The following is a 7,438-nucleotide window of genomic DNA, read 5'->3' on the forward strand; positions in this document are numbered from 1 at the left end:
TTTGACTGGCCCGACACCACATTTCATCGCTCCAGTGACAATGATGTCAATCTTGTGAGTGAACCACCTGAGTACTTCTTCAGGTACATCACAGACGACATTTTTGAAGAAATTGCACGTTGTACGAACATCTACTCACTGCATACAGCAGGAGCCATTCTGGGAACAACGCCAGAAGTGAAGACGTTTTTTGGGATGCTAATGATAATGGGAACCATGAAATTCCCACGCATCAGGATGTATTGGAATCCTGCCACGCAAATTTCGAGCGTGTCGGACGCCATGAGCGTCAACAGATTTTTCAGGCTGCGGTCAGCATTGCACGTCACAGAGCCAGATGCGAACCACAGTGGTACAGACAAGTTCTTGAAGGTACGACCGCTACTTGATGCTGTGAGGAAGAGGTGCCTAGAGTTACCTGCGACTGAAAAAAATAGCATCGATGAGCAAATGATCCCCTTCACGGGAGGAGTTGCGGCCAAGCAATTTGTTCAGAACAAACCAAACCCAGAAGGGGTGAAAGTGTTTCTTCGGTGCAGCTCCAGTGGGGTAGCACACGACTTTGAGATTTATCAAGCCAAAGGTACTGACACATCTGCCGAGCACAAGCATCTTGGGCTTGGTGGCTCTATTCTCATAAGGTTGGCAGAAGGTCTCCCTAAACAAGAGAACTTCAAATTGTATTTTGACAATTATTTCACATCTATACCACTACTCCAGGAGCTAAAAGAAATTGGAATTTGGGCCATTGGCACTATCCGCAGCAACAGACTGCAGGGATGCCCATTGAAGCCTGACAAAGTGCTCAAAAAGGAAGGACATGGCAGATTGGATACCAGGGTCACTCAAGGAGGTGACGTTACAGTTGTGAGGTGGCAGGACAATGGCATTGTGAATGTTGCGTCAACGTTCGTGGGTGTTGGGGAGCCAACAACTGTGAAGCACTGGAGTGAGTCCTCAAAGCAGCATGTTGACATACCCTGCCCGGAAATTATCACCAAGTACAACGAATCGATGGGCGGAGTCGACAAGATGGATTTCTTGCTGTCCTTGTACCCACTAAAACAACGAACGAGAAAGTGGCCAGTGCGAGCAATTTCTCACTTTACATCCTTTGCTCTTGTAAATAGCTGGCAAGAATACCTGACCGACTCGAGTGACAACTCCACCCCACGCCAGAAAGTCCTGGACTTTTTAGCTTTTCAAAACAACGTTGGATTGGCGCTGATCCTGTCTCGCAAGAATGGTGCCAAGAAACGCGGCCGTCCAAGCAACGACACCAAGGAACCCCCGAGAAAAGTTCACAATGCTGAGCTTCGGCCTGTAGATGCCGTACGGTATGATGGCCTTCACCACTGGCCAGCACACACAGGCAATAGTTTTGCTGAACGTTGCAAGTTGGAAGGTTGCAAGTCAAGGACGCGAGTCCGGTGCAGGAAATGCAATGTCTTCCTCTGTCTTTCGGCGACAAATGACTGTTTCTATGCGTTCCACAACAAGTGAGATGTGGTCTTCATATTAATGACGTCGTGCAAGGAGAGCAAGTTCATTTTCTGTATGAAATAAAATAATTCATGGCCTGAGACATGTATTTGAGCCTCCTGTCATGTGTGCTGACTGAATCACAATGTACACATATGTGCACGCGTGCTAAAACTTAGGCAAAAGTAAAATTCTTTGCTTTATTTGTGTCCCTGGGACATCATTTTACAGAAAAAATATGTGTGGGAATTTTCCTGCATTTTGTTTAAATGTATGTCTGAAGAGGATATTGCACCGCATTTTCAAGAATGGCGCAAGCACAAACAACAATAAAAGAGAATAGGTTGTTGTAGGCCCCAATTTTACACCATTCTACCTCTATAAGCCATGTATAACTTTAAACCGGATCAAACGCATAGCCTGATAGTATGCTCTCATCATGCTTGGCAAACCACTTTCGTCCCGTGTGCGCAAAGCAAACCACGTGAGCCCATTGTTAAAATATTCCGTTTTTTTTGTTTCGCCCCTTCTACGAGTTCCATCAAATTACCGTAAAGGCCTTAGCGAAAGCAGTGCCCGTCTTTGTTGAAAAATATCAAAGGAAAAAGCTCCAGCCTTATTTAAAAGATACGCAAAGATTCTAGAAGTAAAATTTCTATAATCTATTAGAACAACATTTTGCTTAGGAATAGACCATTTCTCGAACTTCCCAGACACAGGACAAACTCAGCGAATACTTTCATTTCAATAAAATAGTTTAATCTCAAACAATTTTATTGGTTATGCTAAGTTTACCACTTTTCTAAGCCATTCCTCATCAAATATTCATTAAAACTGTTTATGGCTGCAGGCGGCAAATTACTCACCTGTTGCGGTATCAGACAAAAATATTTTTTGCCCGTCTGTTGCAAAAATAAAAACATACTCACGTCATTCTGGATGGGGAAGTAGAAATACTTTATGTGTATGTTTGCGTGTATACATATTGCTTAACTGACGAATACAATTTTCTTACTAGCTGTTCGTATGTAACGACATGCGTCAAATATTTATTTATCGCTTCATTGGAGTTTGTATGAAGTAACTATTGTGGTGGAAGTCCACACACAATGGTTTTCCAACACCTTTCCAGCCCCGCACTTCGCCCACATGAAATTCCTAGAAAATAGGCAAAAAAAACCTTCACAAAGGTGGAAACTTGTGCTCAAATATTAGCCTAACCCTGTTACAAATGAGGTAGCGCGCGTCTGCAGGTATGCCTTTTCAGTGGCGGACAGTTTCAATTGGTACTCTCCCACGTGACCCTCCAAACCACAACCTTACAAGACTAGCACCAAACAATTTCGCGTGCTTCAAAGAGGCGCACGGTGTACCACAATTGGCCCCGAAAAGATACAGAAACCCAAGCTCTTTAGCGAGCAGTTGCACTCTTTTATAAACGACATTTTGAACGAAACTACTGAACTTACAGACACCAAGCTGGGGAACACACAACGAGGGTCTTTCTCGCCGCATAGGGTGAGCAGAATCATATCTCAATCATCGACGGTCCTATCTTTTTTGTAGCTTGGGCAACTAATGAAAACTTCAACAGCAGTCTCATCAAACAGAAGCCCCGGTCTAGAAAAGCAACAACATCTGAACGTATCTATCACTTCGAGAAGTTCTAACTTCCCGATGAGATCGACATCTATACCTACGCAAGCATGGCAACCTCCGTAATTGAGAATTATGGCTTCGCCATGAGAAATAATCACGAGCTGTCAACTTTCCCGCAGACACGCTGGTGCAATCGCGGTGGAGGGCGACGTCCGGGCCCTCAATTGGCCCGTGATAATAGCCACGAAAACAATAGCCAATTGCAGCCAACATTCCCCAAAATACTTATACAGACACGTTCGAAGCCATTCAAGAACTTAGCTAGACACCATCCCTGAGCGAACTCGGAAAATCTCTACTTTTACATAAAGAGCTCCTCAAATGGAGAAACGTTCACATGAGAATTTAAGGGATTCCATGTCCCGGAAGAGTGACCCTTGGAAACTGTCTGTCTATGCGGCAGCAGAGTAGTGTTTAAACTTTACGCCTCCACTGGTTCCCTTTTAAGACTCCGCACCAACTCCTGCATCGATGAAATAGTTACAACGCCTGGGTATCTTGCCAATGTTGTCTGCTGCAGCAGACCTGAAGAAGGCTTCAACAAGCGGTGCTTCGATGCAGCTTACGCACCTCCCTTCACCCACAAACGGGCAGATTTCTGCTACATACTCGCACGCGGATGATACTGCAACAGTGTCTCTAAAACAGATTTCCAGCACTTGGTGTGTATGAGCCCACATGTCGGAAACTATTGCACACAAAGCCTAACAAACAATATTGCTTACACACTACAAAATGAACCACATACTGGATGAGGCAGATCCCTATTTTGAACAATTGGCGCTTTTGCAGTGTGAGAGTGGTCTGCCGCGGATGGCCCAAATTGTCTAACCTTGTGAAGACCTTGGGTACCCTCAACAACAATCCCCTCTTTCTATAAGGCCATTCATTATTATTCCCCTTCCTTCCACCCCTTCATGTCGCTGTACAGCGCACCCCTTTATTTGTAAAATGTCCATTCAAGTTAATTAAAAGCCACAATTGTTTTTTTATTTGGCTGAAACCATATTTTTAAACTTGACCAAAGAGTAAAAGAACAAAAAACTAGTGTTATTTTTTGAAATAATTTCTGTGTACACAGTCGTAAAAGTTTCAGTAAGGCGAGCAATGTTAACTGAACTCAAAAATAGGTAATACCAGAAACATTTGTAACTGATCTAGTTAAATATATGGCTTGCGCAATGAACATTAGTCATTACAATCTAACGTCTAGTAAAAATTTTGACCCAGATGGTACTGAAGTAAAAAAACATATTTGAAACGGTTCTTATGTATAGCTGGAAATTTAAAACATGACACATAGTATTACCCTATTGTGGTTCTTTGGAGAGTAGTGTATGTGTCAGATAAGTTCAACGTTTCATTTGGAATTACTTATGCTAAAAAAGGTTTCCAGTGTTAGCGTAACGTCGGGTAGGAAAAATGCCCGGCCTCAAGAAAACGCCAACAGTGCTTTGAAACTGTCTTAAAAATAAAAACAACTGATATGGGGTAAACTTCACCAACTAGTTTTGGGCCTTCTGAGAAATTGATAATGTAGAGAGATTTGTTTATGTAAAAATTTAGTTATTTTTAAACCCCAGACTGACAAACAACCAGTGCGAGATAGACAGAGAGGAGGAAGGTTATAAACATAGCGCGGTGTTTATACTCTCTGTAATCCGTGTGTTTCTTGCTTTGGGTGTTTCAGTACGAGTGCAGCCTAACCCGCCTAACTTCCGGCCTTGGAGCAATACTTTTCTAAAACCAATTCGGCTTGCCTTTAGTTTGGTAGTTCCAGGTCACGGCCTAGAAAACCCTACTGTTACCGCTAAACTAATCAATTAGAAGGCCATTTCTATTGAAATGTTTTTCTGTTTGTTTAAGGATACCTGAACTGCGCAAAACAAGGCAATGGCTGTACTAAACGTCATGCGTTTAGAATGACGTTTATGCATTCCAAGGCATGCATTCCAATGCCTTATCAAGGTAGGCAACGTTCATTGGGCATCTGGAATTCTTTTACAAGCTTTTGTAGACTTTATAAGAGCAATAAAAGCGCTGGCACCAATATGAATAGAAGTGGAACCAAATCGAACAAAACACCAAAAACATTGTAATTACGCCACTTGTGTAAAAATGGTTTTGACTTTATTGAGTTTAATTTTTTTCTGTTTGTGGAAACGAGGAAACGGGTTTAAAAGTTTCTGGAACGCAATGTTACATCAGAACAGGAACGCAATTTTATGACAATGTGCATTAGTGCTTAGATATAATTGTGCAGTAAACACATAAAAGAAATACGGCTTTCAATAGCCATCAAATTTGCAAGTAAAACCCAACCGTTGCAAACCATATTTATTCAAAATAAAGCATTCCAGTGCCGCCAACTGGTTCCTAATGATATACGTGAGTGTGTAGACAATAACAAGAACACTTATGAATAAATGTGCAGAAAAAACAAAGTTGCAAGTGTACAATAGAAGTGTAAAAGATAAAATATTGAGTTTTAGAAGGAATGAATTTTTCTTTTAGTTTCGAGTAGAAAACTTAAGGCTAGAAAACCCGCTCTGCGTTGGTAAATATTCGGAATAAGAACAAAATTTTAAGCGTGAAATTTGTCTATGCGGGCTACTGAACACAAGAAAAATCAAAATTTCGAATACAAAATTCACTTTGGAGAATTGTCTCTCACAATTAAACCTTTTGGAAACAGCAAGTATGTGGATAAATCAACTACTTTACCCGAAGTATTAAAGAGGCTGTAACATCCAATTGCATATTAAGGTTTCATGTGAATCTATTCATTGAACTAAGTAACAAAATGTCTTACTCGCATCACCGAAAACACCTTGAGAAGTAAAACATTCAACATACCGCCTGGTTTTCATCGTGGCCATTACAACTTTTCAAGCACGTCATACACGTGATTTACTCTATGTTGTGCGGTGACAAGTGGTTACCTGAATGCTGAAAAAATAGAGAAAAATTGGCCGCGCCACCCATCAGAAGCGGTGGTGGCATGGTGTGGTTGGGCTGAAGAGTATTTCTGGGGCCTATAGCAGTTCCTGGCTTCTTGCCTGGTTTATCAAAAGCCGGAAACAATTTTCTCTGCCTGTGCCTGTAACCTGTCAGCGTGCGTACAGCCTATCTCTGAGGCGCATAAGCGGATATCTCGACGCAATTTTACAACCAGGTATCTGATGCTGGCGCCGCTACGGTGCTGTTTTCTGCAAGTATTTTGCTGTCATCGACTTACCCATTTCTGTTCACATCGGCAGAGGCAGATGTATGGTGCGGCTGGTATAAAGATTGTTTCTTTCGCCTATTCCAGGTTGCTGCTGCCTTTCATTGAAATTTTTGTGTATGTACTGCTCCCGCTGCTGCCTAGCGTGCAGCACTGCGTGTTTTGCTGTATACCGTAGGGAAGAAGGGAGAAGAAGGATCTTTTTAATTTTACTATGAGCGACAAAGCGTGTGCAACATGTTCAAAAAGGTTCACAGCTCAAGTCGCTTTTGCTAGTGCTCAACATATAACTGTTTACTTCACATGAAAAAATGTTTAGGGGTGACTGAAGCGGCGGCTAAAAACAAGCTGAAACATTCTTCCAGTAATTGTAGTGTCCATCTTGCTATGCAAATCGACTAAAGAGTGTGGGTAACGGCAAGAATAAGCAACTTTCGCATATTGTTTTAATATTGTCCGCGATTAACGCCTAAATATATAAAATGAAAAAGCACGGAGAAAGCCTTGATGGCATTGAGAAGCCTATCTTGGAATGTCAGACTAATAAGACGAAGTCCGGATGTCCGGCGCCAGTCACGATGCAGAGTAAGAAACTCCGCAAGCAAAGTGAAACTTTGGAAGCCCGTGAGGGCAGTTCTGAGGTCCAGCAGCTCAAACTTGATGTGAAACACCTGGAAGGGCAAAGGACATGCCACATCGCGGTCATACGTAGTGTGCAGTTTTCCTAAAATGAAAACCTGCTTTTCGATGTCAACGCAATTGGATGTACGGTACAATTTCCTAAGCTGAGCATGAATGAATTAGAGGCCTTACATAGGCTACCATGGAAACCAGAAAAAAAGTGCCATAGATACTCACCCGTTTCGCCCAACTGCAGCAGCAAGAAATCTGGCGCCAGGAATGCGAAAAGTTGCGAATGTTGCAATCCAAAGCGTCGATAACTAGGAACCTTACTCAACGAACCACCCTTCTGTCTTCACTGCCAAGAAATGGGCGAAAGAAAGTGTGTGTGGATACGCCTGATACAGCAACAAAAACGTGCTTGTGCGAAAGGCTAGTAAGGAAACCTTA

The sequence above is a fragment of the Haemaphysalis longicornis genome, unplaced genomic scaffold (assembly GCF_048455015.1).
Source record: "Haemaphysalis longicornis isolate Haplotype H1 unplaced genomic scaffold, Haemaphysalis longicornis Haplotype H1 scaffold_11, whole genome shotgun sequence".
NCBI classification, from domain to species: Eukaryota; Metazoa; Arthropoda; class Arachnida; order Ixodida; family Ixodidae; genus Haemaphysalis; species Haemaphysalis longicornis.